This window comes from Dama dama, chromosome 15 (genome assembly GCF_033118175.1).
Source record: "Dama dama isolate Ldn47 chromosome 15, ASM3311817v1, whole genome shotgun sequence".
NCBI classification, from domain to species: domain Eukaryota; kingdom Metazoa; phylum Chordata; class Mammalia; order Artiodactyla; family Cervidae; genus Dama; species Dama dama.
The window spans coordinates 95,775,065-95,793,921 of record NC_083695.1 but is presented as its reverse complement, the minus strand read 5'-3'; positions in this window follow the sequence as shown (position 1 = coordinate 95,793,921).

Below are 18,857 nucleotides of genomic sequence, written 5' to 3'. Positions count from 1 at the left end.
GGGCCAGCAGGCAGGGCTCCCCCAGAGACCCTCACGGCTGAACCGAAGAAAAGCCCCTCATTTGCCTAGTTTCTTTCTCCTTTCTCCTTCCTGCGGGGCCACCAGGGGGTGTTTAATTGATCTTTCCCCGGAATTAGTCCTTGCATGAAACAATATGTAAATAACAGTCCTAAATTAGTAACGACAACTAATAAAGCTAATTAAGGGCAATCAGGAAGCCCTTTATTAACCATAAAGGCATTATAGGTAGCTTCTGAGATAGGGAGGTAATGGAAGATCAATACGGCCAGCGGAGAGAACTCGGTGTGATTATACAAATCAACAGGGACTGACTTGAAAGTAGAATATTTTACACTTGTAAGGCAAATTAATCTCAGAGTCAATAAGGAAAAACAATTACCAAGTGGAAGGTAGCCAGGTGTCCCCACAGGCGAGGCAGGAAACAGACCTGGGGAGAGGCCGTCGGTGCGGCGGGCAGTGAGGGCGGGGTGGGCACCTCCTCAGGGCCTGGCCGCGGGGCACCGTAAAGGGGTCGTGATTGCATCGGCAATTGCGAAACTCGGGGCCCCTAATCATCTAGCCAGCATTCCAGGTCTTAACAAGTGGTCCCTGGGAAAGCAGAATCTTCTCTGATTTCCCACATAAATGACTGATAATTAACGCTCGCTGAGAAATTTCAAATGTATTTCAGTGTTCGTTGCCGCATAATATCAAGTGGCAATTATGTGAGATCTGGGCTTCTTGACACACAGTGGAGTGTTATTCTCTGATTTATGGTTTACCATTACTTAACATCGTATTAATATTCTGAATGTAAATGCCAACCAGCTTATGCAAATCCTAGTCTGTAATGGGGAGGAAAAGAAATGACCCCAAAGACTCGGTCATGAGCTAAATGCAGCGCGTAGACTCAGGGATGAAGAGCGAGCTGGAAGGTTCCTGCACGCACGGCACATCTAACCGGCCCGAGGAGCTGGGAGTGACTTCATCTGACGAGAGGCCACGCGGGGACCCTGGGCTTACATTAGCAGCGGATGCAGGACTGGGAGCCTCTCAACCCCGGGGTGGGATCATCAACCGAGAAGATTCTAGATCAGCGGTACCCAACTGTTTTGGCACCAGGGACGGCTTTGTGGAAGGCAGTTTTTCCGTGGACTGGGGCTGGGAGTGGGGAGGATGGTTTTGGGAAGATTCAAGCACATCACATTTATCGTGCACTTTATTTCTATTGCGATTACGTCAGCTCTACCTCCGATCATCAGGCAGTAGATCCTGGAGGCCGGGGGCCTCTGCTCTAGAGGGTCATCAGCACCCCCTTAATCTGGCTCCTCAGACAAAGCCCAGCAAGTGACCGTCACCCTGCCGTTTGCACTCAGAGCTTTCCCTGCTTCGCGAAAGCTGGACTCCAGACAGCCGCTTCCCTGCTCTCACCCGGGCGGGGTGAAACGGCTGCTGCTCCGGCTGGAACAGCAGCAGAGGTGGGGAAATGGGACTCGGTCCTCCGCGGACCCTCCGGGGCCCTCTCCCTGGCCCAGGTCTCTGCAGCCGAGACAGGAAGGCAGGCACCATGGGCTGGCCTGGAAGGTATGCTCACGCCAGCCCAGAGGCCCCACTCTTGTCGGTCTGGATTGGTTCCTGGAATTTGGAAACAACAAACAGATGGAAAATAACCCCCTCCGCCCTGAGGCTGCCTCCTCTGGCCTCTTAGATCAGGGTGGGTGAGTGTCCCCTCCTTGCGCCCAGGAAGGCGCAGGGTGCTGTGGCTTTAGAGGCAGATGGTGACCGTTCTGATCTGAGCTGAACCGACCCGGAGCAGTCCAGTGGGGCCAGGAGCTGACCGCCTTTGGAGAAATGAGGTTTGTCTCTTTGCACAGGCCTTGCACAGAGGCAGAACTTCTCCCAGCTGCTGTGCATGTGAGGTCAGAGGTGCTGAAGGGATGACGGGGGACAGGGTCCCCAGAGGCGGGCGTGGTGAGCCTGCACCTCTGGTTTCCCAGCATCCTTATTGCCTGACTCCTCAGAGGGCTGATCAAAGGTGATCCAGGCATGCGCTCAATGAAACCTACCTTTGCTATTTGTTATCTAAGTTCCAGATTACTTTTTCTCCACCAAGTGCTTGGTTCGGCTCCAGTCGGGGGCCCACGACCAGGGCTTGGCCCTGGGATATCAGGTCCAGGCTTGTGGATGGCCTTCTATCCTGAACGCTGTGCCCTCTGTGGTGTAGCCTTGACCAAAGGGCCTCAGTCATTTGGTTGGCTTTGTGCAGGTGTGACATTGTCCAAAATTATGAATATGGCCTGTTGGAAGCCAGCTGACCCATTGTTTTGGGTCATTTGAGCAGCTAAACAGCCATGTTGGGTTCCTATGCAGCTTCCCAGGGAGTCGGCCCGCGAGAGGGCAGCGTGTTCAGACTTGCGCTGAGGGCGTCCCCTCAGCAGGTAAACACGGCCTCTTTTCTGGGCAAAAGGACTGGTCCCACTGGCCTCCACTTCAGGCCAAACGAGCAGACACCCCAGGCTGTTTGGGGTGAGAGGGCAGAGCCCCTGCCCACACTGACCAGACCCTGGGAGGGCAGAGTGGGCTCTGAATCCACCCCCAGGGGACAGTGAGAACCTCACCATCAACTGCCAGCCCCACCGCTGCCAGACTGCATGCAAGGGAGGCGGCTGGGAGGGGGGGCAGGGGGCACCTGCTTCTTACCTCCTGGAATGTCTGGGCTCAGTCGCTCAGGCATGTCCGACACTTTGTGACCCCATGGACTGAAGCCCACCAGGCTCCTCTGCCCATGGGATGTTCCAGGCAGGAGTACTGGAGTGGGCTGCCATGTCCTCCTCCAGGGGGTCTTCCTGTCACAGGGACTGAACCCACGTCTCCTGCGTCTCTTTTATTGGCAGGCAGATTCTTTACCACAGAGCCCCCCGGAAAGCCCCCCGGAAAGCCCCCCTGGAATGTCTGGAATGAGACGAGACCCTGCCCCTCCTCCTCCTCCCCACAACAGCCCGGCGTTGGGCTGACACTCACCTCAGCTGCCCTGTAATCAGCACAAAGTTGTTAACCAGAGACTCAAGAACACAAATCGGTGATGATTTTACATCTCCAAACAGAATTCCTCCGGCTTGTCCATGGGCTGACTTTTACTGAATACATGTCTGAGGACTGGACTCAGTCCAGCTGGTTCATCTCCTGGAGGAGCTCACTTCCACGTCGCCCAGACAGCTAAGCCACCTGCCCGCTAGCTGGGGGAGGGTCCCCAGGCTCAGACAGGCCGCCTTGGAGGAGGGCTGGCTGCTTCAGAGCGAGGCTGTTTGCAGGGTTTGACGACTTCTCCCTTGTGACAGTACACAGAGGGTCCAGACTCCGCGCCGTCACCCAGCGGCAGACACAGGGCTCACTCTGAGCAGCTTGCTCACCATCTCCACTGCTCTTTCAAATTTAAGAGCTCCACTGAGCTTTGCAAATTTAAGGCACCTTAATGTCCTGGTTAATTATTTTATCCTAGGTTTGTTGTTCAGTGGCTAAGTCATGTCCAACTCTTTGTGACCCCATGGGCTGCAGCACCCCAGACTCCTGTATCTTCCACCATCTCCTGGAGTTTGCTCCAACTCATGTCCATTGAGTTGGCGATGCCATCCAACTATCTCATCCTCTGTGGTCCCTTTCTCCTCCCACCTTCAATCTTTCCCAGCATCAGGGTCTTTTCCAATGAGTCAGTTCTTCGCATCGGGTGGCCAAAGAATTGGAGCTTCAGCTTCAGCTTCAGCATCAGTCCTTCCAATGAATATTCAGGACTGATCTCCTTTAGGATGGACTGGTTTGATCTCCTTGCAGTCCAAGGGACTCTCAAGAGTCTTCTCCAACACCACAAGAAATTTTTAGTTTATTTTTACTGAGCTGTTTACATTGTCACAAAGACAAAGTCCCACACTCAGACAATGGCTGATGTTGTGTGGGTCCACCTGCAGAGCCATTCCTAATTTTAGGGGAAAGTAAAGCTTTGCTAAGATTACATGTGCACCCATTGTGATGTGTGCAGAGGCATGCCATACTGTGCACACCAAGAAAATGCCTGCAAGGAAGGGCTTCAATTTCTTTGCGACTATAAACCTTGAGTGAGCTCTGAATCCAGTTTCCCCAAAGGGAAGCAGGTTGATGCTGCAAACCGTGGGTCTCGAGTCCCTGGCACAGTCCTGGGAAAATCTTCTGGAAGCTGGGAGGACCCAGGGAGGAGGGAGAGAGACCTGAGGGTCCGGCCCACATTGGTGGAGTCTATTGTGGCTGGGGTGTCCATCGGCTGAAGCTGCGGGCTGGGAGGGCTGGGGCAGTGTGACAGGTTGAATGTGAATTTCTCATGGGCTCCCTTGTTATTTCTTCAGGTAATGAAAGAGAAAACGTCAGGCTGGAGGCTGACCCAGATGGTGCTGTGGATGGGACCCCCTCCTGGTTGAATAACTCAGGTCAGAGCTGTCTACTGGCCTGGGAAGAGGTCCAGCTGGGCCCGTGGACCCCTTAAATCACACACTTAATGTGTGCGGGGCAAACACAGTGTCCTTCGGCTTCCAGGGGGCCCCTTAGATTTCATCAAATTCTCAGTGATGTCCAACCCCTTCCTCTAAATGGTAAGACCACTGACATGGAAACTGCTTATCAGACCCTCAGGGAAACACTGCAGCGACAAACGCGTGGAACGCGCAATCAAAAGAGATGTGAAAAGTTCGGAGCTGCGGGCAGAACCTGGCCGTGTGTCACTAGATGGAGAGACGGGCCGTCCTGTGACTGTTTCCAGTCTCACTGATCACCAGGGCAACTGGATGGTTATTATTTGCCAATCAGACTCAGAGAAAATAGTACGTATAGTCAGGACTGGGGAGAGTAGAGGGGCTTCATGTAACCTACAGTTGCTGTTTGCTGTTTAGTTACTAAGCCATGTCTGACTCTTTCCGACCCCACGGACTGCAGCCCGCCAGGCTCCTCTGTCCTTGGGAACCCTCAGGCAAGAATACTGGAGTGGGTTGCCATTTCCTCTTCCAGGGAATCTTCCCAACCCAGGGATTGAACCTGCCTCTCCTGCACTTGGCAGATGGGTTCTTTACCTCTGAGCCACTTGGGAAGCCCCATAAACTACTGACTGGAGTGTAAATTGATACATCTAGGGGATAATTCAGTAATTGTGTCAGGAGTCATAAGCACCTTAAACCTAGCAATCCCACCTTAAGTCAACAAAGAGATGGACAGGATATTCACTGGGCCTTATTCAAAGGTGAAAAAATAAAACCCACCTCACTGCCTGACCACAGGGATCGATTAAGTCACGGCCCATCCACACTGGGACATACTATGTGGTGGGCAGGAAGGATGGGCTAGAAACACAGCTACTGCCGGGAAACGGCTCATGGTACCATTGGTGTGAAGCTCTGCTGTTTTCAGCAGAATATTAGAGGAGGAACCAGAATTTCACAGCTGACATGCTTCATTGCTAACCATCGGCTCCTCGGGTGGGGCACTCGGGGCATGCATGTAAACTCGGGGGTTTACTCTGTTGGTGAGGAAGGGGTTCACAGCCCCACAGCAAGTAAGTCGGTGGTCAGACTGTGATCCCAGCTTCCTTCAGGCCTTACCCTCGGCTCCCCGTGTGCCGGGGACGAGTGTCTGAACCACGCCTCCCAGGAGTGGTGGATGAGACCAGAGCCCTCCCACCCCACCTCCAGGGGGTCCTCCGGGAGACCAGTTATCACCGTGGCACGCAGTGGGATCACAGTCCACCTGCTGGCAGGGCACAGGGGGTCCAGAGGCCGCAGGGGGGAGGGGCCTGCCGCCTGGAAGCCCCTCCAGTCCCCACCTCACAGATCCCCGGTGTCTGGGCCTCTCCACCAGCAGTGGGAAGGACGCAGGCATGTTCTCAGGGAGACGCATCACCCGCAGAGAAATCCTCTCCAGCGTCTGCTCAGAAGCATCTCTCGTGTGTGTGCCTGTGTGCATCCATGGGGAGGGCACGCGTCCTGTCTCCATCTGCTCATGGAAGACAGCCGTTCAAGTCCTGGGTCTGCTGTAGATGGTTTCTATAAACAGCTCCTTATAAAAAAGAGGCTGTCATCTACACAGCTCATGTTTCTGAAAGAGCTGATGCATTTTCCAATGAGAACAGTTCTCTTTAACATCAGTCCATGAAAAATCAGGGTTTGTGCCTCTGTGGGTAAGTGTCCCCACGGTCTGGGAGAAAACCCTGGTGATGGGGTGGGCGCTGGAGCTGAGGGCCTGGCACAGGGCTGCCCCACGGGTCTGCCAGGAGGTGGTGCTTGACTTCCGGGTGTTTGAAGGACAGGTAATCGCACGGCCAGTCGGGACCCCCGGCTGGCGTGGAGCTGGTCTGCTCTCCCCCAGGCCCCATTTCGTGGTGGAGTCCTACAGGTCTCCACCTCCTGCACGGCAGAAGTGCGTGAGCTTACTTCAGATGCCTCTCTCCTCCCTGGGTCTGTGCTCAACTGCGCACCTCCCAGACAAGCCAGAGGGGGACGGGGCAGATACCACCTGCGTTTGGTCTGGAAATGAAGCAGGGGACGGACTCTCTCAACGTTACTCAGCAAACCCGCCTAAGGAGGTAGACTGCGGAGTCTGGTGGTGACAGGAAGGCAGAGGGATGCTCCACTGGCCCACAGGACAGCTGGCTTCTTCTCCATCTCATAACCACGAAGAGAGCCAGCAGCTTCCCAGGGGAGCTGGCCAAGGCATGTGGACGATGCATTTTAAAAAACTGCAGATGTGGCGCTAGTGGTGAAGAACCTGCCTGCCAAGGCATGAGACACAGGAGACATGGGTTTGATCTTGGGTCGGGAAGATCCCCTGGAGAAGGAGATGACAACCCACTCCAGCCTTCTTGCCTGGAGAACCCCATGGACGGAGGAGCCTGGTGGGCTGCCGTCAGTGGAGTTGCAAAGAGTCAGACATGACTGAGTGAGCACACGTTGTTAGAAAGTAAAATAATTTTGTGATTTGAACACAGACACACGTTAAACGTCAGCATTTGTGAAAATGTTAATGTCTGCTTAAAAATAAGTTAATGTGCTTTCAACAAGTTACATTCCAGTGACAACTCCGTATTCCTGGAGGAGTGGGGTGAGCGTGTTTATAGGACGAGTGCCTCCTGGACACCTCTCTCCTGGTGAGGAATCTGCGCAGCTGGGGGCTCACGCCTCTTCAATAGCTGCGTGGGGGCCAGACCCTAAGGGGGAGGAGGGTCCACTTCTGCGTGACTCTGAGGGAGTGGGGAGGCCTCCAAGAGAGGAGACTGCCGGAGCTGAACACAGCTTCCAGCCAAGAGCCGGGCAGAAGCTGAGTCCTCAGGCCTGCAACCGCGAGGCAGTGACTGGCCCTGCTTGAGTCTGGAAACAGCCCCTCCCCGCCAGGCAAGCCCCAGAGGGGAGGCAGCAACACCTGGGCTCCAGCCGGGGACCCTAAGCTGGGAAGCAGCGGAGCTGGGGGGCAGGGATCGGCTGCCCACTCCAGTATTCCTGGGCTTCCCTTGTGGCTCAGCTGGTAAAGAATCTGCTTGCAACGTGGGAGACCTGGGTTTGATCCCTGGGTTGGAAAGAGCCCCTGGAGAAGGGAAAGGCTGCCCACTCCAGTATTCTGGCCTGGAGAATTCCATGGACTGTATAATCCATGGGGTCACAAAGAGTCGGACAGGACTGAGCGACTTTCGCTTTCTCTTTCCATGACCCGCGGGTCGGCGCGGGCACAAGACTCCGTGACCTGCGGGTCGGCGCGTGTGCCGAGCTGGGTGAGCTTCATTTCCTGTCCCCAGGATCCGGGTCTTTGCGAGCCCTCCGGCGGGCCGGCCCTCTATGCCAGCTTCCCAGGATGAGAGAGCCTGGCCTGCATCTCTTCTCCCTGACGTGTTCATCACCGTGGCGGGGAGCCTCCCAGGCTCCTCGTCTGGGGCAGAGTGCAGAAGTGGCCGGTGCATCCCCGGTGAGCAAGGTTAGGAGGAGTTGAGGTCATGAGAGAGGGGCCCCACGAAGGGATCGGGGTCCTCGTTAGAAGAGAAAGAGACCCAAGAGCTCTCTCGGCTGCGTGAGCCCACAGTAGGAAGACGGCCGCCTGCAGGTCAGCAAGGGCCCTCGCCGGACACGGGGTCTGCCTGCACGCTGATCGTGGACTCAGCCTCCCGACTACAAAGAATAAACGTGTGTTCTTCGGGCCGCCCAGTCTGTGCCCTGTAACAGCAGCTGTGCTGATCGAGACGGCGGGTCCAACCACCTCGCAGCTGCAGCGAGAACGCCACGGCGCCAGACCTGAGCTCTGGCATCAGGACGCGGGGTGTGCAGGACGTGACGTCAGGACGCAGCGTCAGGACGCAGGGTATGCAGGACGTGATGTCAGGACGCAGCGTCAGGACGCAGGGTATGCAGGACGTGACGTCAGGACGCAGCGTCAGGACGCAGGGTATGCAGGACGTGATGTCAGGACGCAGCGTCAGGGCGCGGGGTGTGCAGGACCCTGGGGCAGCATCGGGATGCGGGTTGTGCAAGACGCGGGGCGGCAGAGCATCCCTCTTCTCTGGTTTCCACCACGTCTGTTGCGAAGAGCGGAGGGTGGGGTTGGCGGCATGGCTGACGTCAGGCACCGTTTAACACCTCTGTGTCCACTGCGGGTGGCGTGTTTGGTCCAGCCAGCTCGTTCAAGAGCAGGCCGAGGATGGCTGTGAAGGGCAGGCTGCCCCCGTCCACGCTGCCACTGGGATGGAGGTGCTGCTGAGGGATCCTGAGGAACCTCTGCCAGGAACGAGGGAGCATAAGCCTCATAGCAGGGTGTTGGTCCAGACAAAATGCAGACTTTCAAACAATTATGATCAACGAGGAGCCTGTTACTGCCTCCTCGACACGCTGCCATCCGCCTTTAAATGGCGGTGCGGTGGTCAGGGATACCAGGGTCAGCAGCTGGTACCCACGGCTTCCCTCCTCCTGCCCGCCTGACCGACTCTTGCTAGGCCGTGGCCTTGACATCACCCTCATTTGAAAAATGATCAGTTAAAATGTTCTTTCTTTTCCTTCTCACTGCCTTCCTCACTAAAGAAATACACATAAATTTCCTGCAGTTTGGAAAGAGAGTCACAGTGAGAAAACGGAATCACCTACGGAGCCTGAGACAGGCCTGTCTTGCTTTGTTCCCATTCGGCCTTTTTCTCTGACTTGTGTACGTGCCAAAAGGTGCTTCCATTGCACGCATTATCTTGTAACTCTTTTCTCCTAATAGCACATCGCGGACACCCACGGCAGGATCGCATGTCCTTCTGCCGCACGGTTTTTGCTGGTTGCCTGGAGTCCGTTGCTCTGAGTTGATGGTTTATCAACTGCCTCCTCCCTTGCTGTTGGTCACTGGGACTTTCCAGGGCTTGTTTCCATGCTATAAGTGACCCTGCAGCAAACACCGCCTTGGAGGAATCTCTGAAGACAGCAGATCTTCCTGAGGACGGGCCTCTGGCAGCCATCCGTTCCCCAGAATCTCTCTCCCTCGCTGACTCCCATGACCCACACTCTCACCCTCTTGCATCTGTGCCCGAAACCCTCTCTGTTGGCTCCTTGGCAGCTACTGTCCTTCCTACAAAACTGACCTTCAGAACACCGTCCTGGCCGTCTCCTCTCATGTTCATCACTGCCTCTGTATCTAAGTCATAAACTGGAATACCAGAGCTCAGCTCAGTGCTGAGCTGAGGGTCTCCAGAGTGTAGGGAGGACCCGTGCCCCACACCGTCCAGTTTTGCTCTTGTGTGTGTGTGAAGCCTGGCTTTCCGTGGGTTCCTCTGGGCTCGGAGGGGCGACGGAAACACAGGGCCTCGGCAGCCAGGAGAGCAGCATGGAGACTCAAGAAGGTGGAGAAACTGCCTGCTTGACCCGCAGATTCCAGCCTTCATCTGAGTCTCTGCTGCGTAAGGCTGAGCCTGCTCCCAGGGATGAAGAGTGTCCCACTCCCTTGGAGGTACAGGGCTGACCGAGGCCACCTGAGAGCTGGCATAGAATGATTTCAGGCACAGGGACCTGTGTCTACATGTGCGTTCTGTGCTGAAATGATGTTCCATGTTTCTAAGGTAAAAGTTTTCCCGAAAGCCATTGGGCTGAACGCCACGATCCTTCCAGTGAAAATCTTAAACAAGTCTGTGTGATCTCCTGCTAACAAATACTACAGTCCTTTCCTGGTTTGCATTCCCATACCCGTGTTCCAGCGATGGTAACCCAGGAAAGAGCCGAAAAAGAGACACTGGGAGTTCTGCTTCTGAGCAGGATGGGGTAATAAGGGCCACGCGGGACTGAAGCAGTGTTCATAGAACGTGTGACGCAGCAGCTTGGAAGACATTTGAGGTTAGAGTACCCACAAAGGACAGTGATGCATGAGAAGCAGAAAGCAGACAGGTGGGCCGCAGCTCCTCCAGCCCACCGCCCAGAGGCGCTTCCCGGCAGAGATGAGAGGGGAGGAGCCCTGGGGGCCTCCTGTGCCCGGGAGGCCGAGCTGGACTCGGGGGCGGCGGACCAAGGCGGCCAGAGTCCACGGGGCAGAATGCTGGAGAGGAGACGGCTGTGCACCTAGAGAACTTCAGAGGCTTTTAGAGGACTGCGCCCTGGGGTCTGCAGTTGAGTCAATGCAAACATGAGGAAACCTCCCGAGGCCGGAAGAAGACCCCAAAGGAAGAAATCAAACAACCCCAGACAAGAAATCACAAAAGACTGCCGATTGTCCCTGTCCTCACGAGCCAGGGTGGGTCACTTCATAATCCATGGGGCACCTGGTGGGGGCACTCGGGAGGGTTTTGACTCAGTCATTTGGCAAAACCGGCCCCAGAGAGAGCACTGCTGTTGCTGCCCAATGTATCTTAAAGGGGAGGGTTTGAAGGTTCAAACTGTTCTCAAGTAACACAGCTGCACTCTGAACAAAGAGCAAGACTATTTATAGGAACACAAACGTATAGAGCACCCAACAGAATGAACGTGCAATGTCTGATACTCCATAAGGCATTACCACCTAGACAAAGATGTGGGGAAAGACAGCCCACATGAGGAAAAAATAAATAGAAACTGACCCAGAAATGACAGATGATAGAACCAGTAGATAAAGACGTGAAACAGTTATTATGATCATATTCTTGCTTCAAGAACTGGAGCATGGCAAGTAGAGTCATGGAGTGAACATATCTGATTCCAACTCGAGGAGGTAAAGGCTACAGAGTTTGAGCTGAAAACAGTGAACTGGATGGGATGTTATACACTAGACATCACTTAATTAATGGACATTAATGTCTAATTGTGTTAGATATTGCATTTGTAAACTTGGAGTCACATAAACAGAAATCACTCAAAAGGAAAAAGAATGTAAAAAGACCAAAAAAGTGAATAAGGCCATGGTAAAAACTCAAGTCACCTAATAAACTTATAACTAGAATCCTGGAGAGAAGGAAAGGATAAAAAATATTTAAAAAGATGATGGCTAATAATTTTCTGATTTGTTGTAAACTGTGAACTCACAGAATACAAAAACCTTAACAAACACCAAGGATAAGAAACATGAACAACATTATACTAGGCGTGTCATAATAAAATTGCTTAGAAGCAGTATTAAATAATAAAAGCAGCCAGAGGCACAAAATACACACATGCACAGAGAAACAGACGTAAGAATTACGGCGGACTCCTCGTTGCAGACAATACAAGCCAGAAGGCGGTGGAGCAAAATTCCTAAAGCTCCGCTGCTGCTGCTGCTGCTGTGAAGTCCTTCAGTCGTGTCCGACTCTGTGTGACCCCAGAGATGGCAGCCCACCAGGCTCCCCCATCCCTGGGATTCTCCAGGCAAGAACACTGGAGTGGGTTGCCATTTCCTCCTCCAATGCATGAAAGCAAAAAGGGAAAGTGAAGTCGCTCAGTCGTGTCTGACTCTTAGCGACCCCATGGACTGCATCCCACCAGGCTCCTCCGTCCTGGGATTTTCCAGGCAAGAGTACTCGAGTGGGGTGCCATTGCCTCCTCCCTTTAAGCACTAAGAAAAGAAAACTGTTCTAACCTAGAATTCTTGACCACTGAAACTATCTTTTGAAGACTTTGTCAGACACGTGAAAGTGAAAGTGCGTCACCAACAGATCCACACTGCAAGAAACACTAAAGAAAGCTCTTCAGGCAGAAAGAAAACACTGGCAGATGGAAATATGCATTTACACACAGTACTAGAAATAATAACTACATGAATACATATAAACACATTTTATTCTTTTCATTTAAATATTTTAAAAAGATATTGATTATTTAAAGCAAAAATAAGAATGATATATTGGGGGTTTGCAACATATGCAGAAGCAAAATATATGGAAAGGAAGGCTAAAGGGAAGAAATGAAAGTATACTATAGTGAGGTTTTCATAACCTGAATAAGACTGTCATAAATAAAGATATATATACATATATATATATACCTTTATATATAATAAACCCCAAAGTTGTCACCAAAATAGCAAAACAAAGAGTTGTAGTTAATAATCTAAAGGAGGAAATAAAGTGGAATCATAATAAATACTAAACTCAAAGAAAAAAAGGAACAAAGAACAGATGAGACAAGTAGAAAAAATAGAAGGTATGGACTCAAACTTAATAAAAATAACTGTATTAAATGAAAATTGTTTAACTGCCCTAGTTAAAAAGCAGAGATTGTTAGATTGAATTTTAAGAAGCAATATCCAACTATAAACTACTTACAAGAAACATAGTTTAAATATAAAGACACAAATGCATTGAAAATAAGATGGTGGAAACAAATATACCATATTAATACTCTTCCATGTAAAGCTGGAGTGAGTGTATTAACTTCAAAGTAGATTTTGGAGGAAAAAACATAGCCAGGGATAAAGGAGTTCATTTCGTAATGTAAAAGGGCTAATTCATCAAGAAGATGAGACAGTCCTAAGGTTTATGTGCTTAATAACAGAATTTCAGAATACAGAGGGCAAACAAAGATAGAATTGCAAAGGAAAACTTTCTACACAATACTTAACTCAGGTGAATGATAGACATAGGTGTTAAACTATAACAGAAGAAAATACAGGAAATAATTTTTGTCTTCTTAGGTTAGGTAAATATTTCTTATTGTTGTTGTTCAGTCACTGAGTCATGTCCAGCTCTCTGTGACCTCATGGACTGTGACACTCCAGGCTTCTCTGTCCTCCACTATCTCCTGGTGAAGTGAAAATTGTTCAGTCGTGTCTGGCTCTTTGTGACCCCATGGACTCCAGGCCAGAATACTGGAGTGGGTAGCCTTTCCCTTCTCCAGGGGGTCTTCCCAACCCAGAGATCAAACCCAGGTCTCCTGCATTGCAGGCAGATTCTTTATCAGCTGAGTCACAAGATAAGCCCTGGAATCTCCCAGAGTTTGCTCAAATTCATGTCCATTGAGTCAGTGACGTCCCATCTCATCCTCACCCCCTTCTCCTTTTACCTTCAACCTTTCCCAGCATCAGGGTCTTTTCCAATGAGGTGGCTGTTCACATCAGGTCACCAAAGTATTGGAGCTTGATTTCCTTTAGGATTGATTGGTTTGATTTTGCAGTCCAAGAGACTCTCAAGAGTCTTCTCCAGCACCACAGTTTGAAAGCATCCATTCTTCGGCGCTCAGCCTTCTTTATGGTCCAACTCTCACATCCATACATGACTACTGGAAAAGGCATAGTTCTGACGATACGGACTTCTGTCAGCAGAGTGATGTCTCTGCTTTTTAATATGCTGTCTGGGTTTGTCATAGCTTTCCTTCCAAGGAGAAAGTGTCCTTTAGTTTTATGGCTGTAGTCACCATCTGCAGTGATTTTGGAGCCCCCCAAAATAAAGTCTGTCACTTTTTCCACTTAGTCCCCTTTTATTTGCCATGAAGTGATGGGACAAGATGTCGTTCTTCATCACGATTGTGATGATGACCTCTTGGATATGTGCATTTCAAAACTCATCAAGGTGTACATCTTGAATATGGCAAATGTACCAAAGGCCGGTTATACCTTGGTGAAAAGGCAAATAGTGAGAATTTTAAAGAGCCACTTGTTGGTGCATCAGAATATTGATCAGCGCCCAGTTCTTTCTGATGCACAAACCTTCCCCTGCAGCTGGCCTGACTGTCCAGGAGGGAACCCAGCAGCTGCTGTCTCCTGTCACAGCAGCAGAGGGGGTCCTCAGGGTGCGGAGGGAAGAACAGCTGTTGTAGCAGCTTGGACGCCGCCCCTGTGACCACCCCCGCACAGCAACCCTGAGATACCCCCACCCACCTGCTCCTGCCACTTTGCAAGCAACCAAGTGTGAAGGTCACCTTCGCCCCTCAGTTGCAGCATGGGTCACCCTGAAAACAGAAGGGAAAACATGGAAGCTTGTGAGGCGACTTAGGTGGAAATTGCTGCCTGTGATTTATGGTTTTAATTAAGAGCTTTTTAAGCTTTAATTAAAAAGGTACATGAGCATTCAGTATTTAAGAAAAATGCCTTTGTGTTTGGGTCAATTGAATAACATAAAATAAAATGAGATACATATTTCTAGTCAGAAGCTTCACATAAGAAAACAGTGTACATAATTAAAAAGTAAATTTAAACTGATTTGGGCATAAAGGCTTTCTAATGGGGGAAGATGGCTGCAGGGAATATTATTTTCCTTATTGCAATATAGCAGGGCATCTGATCCACGCGTTAATAAGGCTGCTTCCCAGGATGGGTGCAGAGGCAAGAATATGAGTGTCCGCCGGAGGGTGTAATTGATGCCCAGAGATGGCCCCGGGGGCTGCAGAGAGTCCCTGCCTGGGTTTTCACTCTGTCACTCTTTGCTTCCTGTTGTCCGTGGCACCTGTTTGCTTCTCAGACTTGGAAACCACAGTGAACAGCTCTAGGTCAAAGGTTTGCTTAGTAGCACACAAACCTACCATGCAAACGAGCTCAGAGTCAGGAGGAGGGAGAGAAGCCTGAGGAAAGTCACTTGTTGGGCCCAAGGTCACACGTGAGGCCGTCAGAGCCAGGAGCTCCAGACTGGAGATGCTGCTGTCTTTGCTCTGGGGGTGGGGGGGAGGTGGGCTGCAGGCCCACCACAGAAGGAGTGAGTGGCACCAGGGTGGGTGACCCCAAGACACGGACCTGCTTGCACGCCAGTATTCTGGACCCACAGGCCCGTTGCCCAAGGAGGGGTGAGGGTGTCAGCGCTGTGAGCCCTGCGCCTTAGCTCAGGATGGTACTGCAAGGTCACCGTGAGGACTGCAGAGCCAGAGGGGGTGCCAGTGTCTGAAGGGCCCTGCCATCCATGGGTGGCTCACCCACGGGCAGCCCCATGCTGTTTCACAGGCTGGACTTCTGCATGCACAACGTGCTCCTGGGAAGGACCTGGGAAGTTTCCAGAAAGTCTCAGGCTCTTGAGCACCACTGCAATCCCATCAACAGGGTTCTCATTGGCAGGGTTACCTGGAAGCTTAGTAACGACACTGACCCACATTGGGCCTGGGGCCACTCGCGCAGGCAGACTTTACAGTTTTATCCTCAGGATTACTTGCTGTGTCTTTTCTGACCTCCTGGACACTCCCCAGGGGCTGGCGGTGTCCTGTCCACCCCTTTTCCTGACTCCTTGGCATCTGCTCAAGAATCGCACCCCTGCTTGGCTTTGGGGTCTAGCTTTTGACTGGACTGGACTTCCCCCTGGGGCAGACGGTCAGCACCACTGACCCAGCTTGAGCCTGGCTGATCCCCACTTGAATGAAACATGCATTTAGGAGAATGGACTTTACTGATGAGGGACGCATTTGCTTCGTACTTGGGCAACAAAAGGATGTATCAGACAGACTGCTTTCGAAGGACAGGCTTGACTTCTCCAGGTAACAGTCTACTCACCCTCTAGATGGGATGCTCTGCATACCTTTGGAACCTGTTCCTGTTCACCCAGAGTTCCCTGTGTGAGGTTTAAGATGCCTGCTTGCCTCTCCCTGTCAGTTACATTTCGTTTCACTTTCTGGTACTCCATGACTCTAAAGCAACACAAATACCAGAGAGAAAAAGCATCAAAACCTTGCAGGGATTCTATACCTCCCCAAGGCCTGTCCAAAATGCTTCCTTTCTAAACTGTGATTTCTGCTTGCTCATCACGTGCAAATCAGGCCTCAGGAGCTGAACAGATGCTATTATGGAGCAAAACACAATTCATTCCAGGAAGGCTGGCTTCCCAATTCAGCACCACAGTTTAAATGGCTGAAGGAGAGTCATAACTTAACTCAGGTAAAGGGTGGTTCCAGCCCCACCTTAAGTTATCCCAGCAGGTGTCTTTTACGTAGGACTCCACTCCCCGAGGACGTGGAGGACATCAGCTCAGCTTGGCAGCAAGAAAGGACAAGTTGTTCATTGTACTTCTCACCTCCTGGACCACAAATCACACATGAAGACATAAATTGCCAAACATTTACATCGCTGAGCAGCTGGAAAATCGGTTTGTTTTTCAAATCACACTTGTGATAAGTGGTGGAAGATAAACACCAACTGTTGGATTCCTTAAGACAAATATAATGTTTCATAACTAAATGGAAAACATATTACAAAGAACTGACACATCAACTTTCAAAAATTGTCTGTGCTTGGTGCTCTAACATCCCAAACTGCCTGGGTTTTTGTTGTTCAGTCATTAAGTTGTGTCCAGCTCATTATGACCCCATGGACTGCAGCACGCCAGGCTTCCCTGTCCATCACCAACTCCCGGGGTTTGCTCAGGCTCATGTCCATTGAATTGGTGATGCCATCCCACCATCTCATCCTCTGTCATTCCTTTCTCCTCCTGCCTTCAGCCTTTCCTAGGTTTTCAATTACTAGCAGAAAGCCTAGCTCACTTGGACCTGATGAAAACCATGGAACCTTCCTCCCACCAGGCCCTGGAGCATGCCTGTGCTCTCAGCTTTTGAAAGGGCAGGTCTGCAGAGGGAGGAGGGGGAGGGAGGCAGGACACAGTCTTGGGGCAGCTCCTGGACTTGGGCGTCAGGAAGCTCGGTGCCTGAGGGTGGGGTCTGGGGCTGGAGGGTTAATCTACGTTTTGGTCCCCTCTGCCGCTCCTCAGCTCTGCAGACTTGGCCACAGCGACTCTGGAGAGCCTCAATCTGGTGGTCTCTAAAATGAGAGAAATGCGTTAATGAGCATGGGGGTTTAGCATCAAGGTAGGAAATGTGACCCCACTTCCTTCCTCTTTGGATCTCAAGAAAAGACGTTTTGCAGCTGAGGAGAAACCTGGGGAGCTGGGTCAGTGAGAATTGTGGCATTGGGAGTTCCAAGGCTGGCCTGCCACAAAAGCACCAACACCCCACCCCACCCAAAACAAAAACAAAAACAAACAAAAAAGCAAGAGAGATGGAGGAGAAAATGGTTGGAGTCCAGACGTTGTCAGAACTCTGGGAAATAGTCAGAGGCTTAGGACAACCATGTGGATGCTGTCTGAACACTGCAACCTTGGTCCAGGTTACAGAAATGAGTCCAGCCCCTCGGAAGGATGCCAGGTGTTCATTCAGATGACTGCTCACTAAGCGTGACTAGGTGCTGCATCTCCGGGAGGGCCTCCTTCCCTGAACCTTGCCCAGGAGCCTGAGGGATAGCTGGCCTGCCCTTCGAGCCCCAGGATTTTGCTGACAGCTGCAGGTGTGGTCATTCCTGAGGACAGAGGTCAGGTTGCTGATCCAGGAGGGCCCTGGTGCTGGCAGCTGTACTGGGACAGGAGAGCCGGGCAGTGGCCTTCAGAGCCAGTGGGCAGCGGGGTGCCCTCCCAGGCTGCTCTGTGTGTGAGCTGGGGCACAGTTCCTGACTCTGACCTTGGCGTGTCCTTGGCTCTCCCAACACGTGAACTGCCTGACATTTGACACTAGGCTCTGATGGAACTGAAGGACCTGGGCAGCTTCCGTGGATGCAGCCCCGGGCACCCTCCTCTTCCCAGGCATGGCGTGTTGTCGGAAAAAGCTGAATCCCTCTCCTTTGCTGGGAGGTTTGACCCCAAGTCGCAGGAGCATCGGAAGCCGCCCATCTGCTCGTCCTTTAATCACAGCAGTGCTGGAGCCCTGATTGCTAATCAGGAGCGAGATGGAAGCACCGCTGTTGTTAGATTGCCATCAAAGTGCCGCTTTCTGTCTCCAGGAGCAAGCGAGCCCTTGATGTGCCCATGAAACTGTTATTTGTGTGGGACGAGTCAATGAAAACAAACAGGAAAAGCCACTCCTGAAATATCACATCTTTTCAAAGGCAGATATGACAACAGCTTCTCAGTGGGGGAGGCGGGGTGGGGTGGGGGGTTGGGGTGGGATGTGAGATGGAGTCTGGGCCTTGGGTGGTCCCAGGGGTCCTGGTTCCCCGATGTGTCACCTGCTGTCTCAGGAGGCAATGCCCGTGGCACCCGAGACGAATCGGATGGAGCAGGGGGTTGAGTCTGCTCGGCTGCCTACTGGCCGTGTGGCTGTGGGCACTTCGCAGACCTTCCGCCCCTGGAAACTGGGGGCGCAGAACTGCTGACTCCGGAGTCTGGGCAGGAGTGGGGGCGGGGGGTGAGACCCCCAGCCTCGATGTGCAGCCAGCGGTCACCACGCGGTTCTGATGGGCTCGGGGTGTATCTGACCCCTGCCTCCAGGGCCGCCTCTCACACGGAGCGAGCAGAGCCTCACACGATTGTCTCCTCGGGCGGCCGCTGGAGAAGGCAGGTCCCTGCTGATCACCCCCGGGGCTTGGGCTCCTCCTCCTGCCTGACCCGTCGGGGATCCAGCTGAGCAAATGCAGAGGGATGCAGGCAGAATGGTACTTGTTGGACGTAACCCATCCACGTGTCAGTTACCTGCCGAAATGACAGCTTGTCTGAGCCCGGC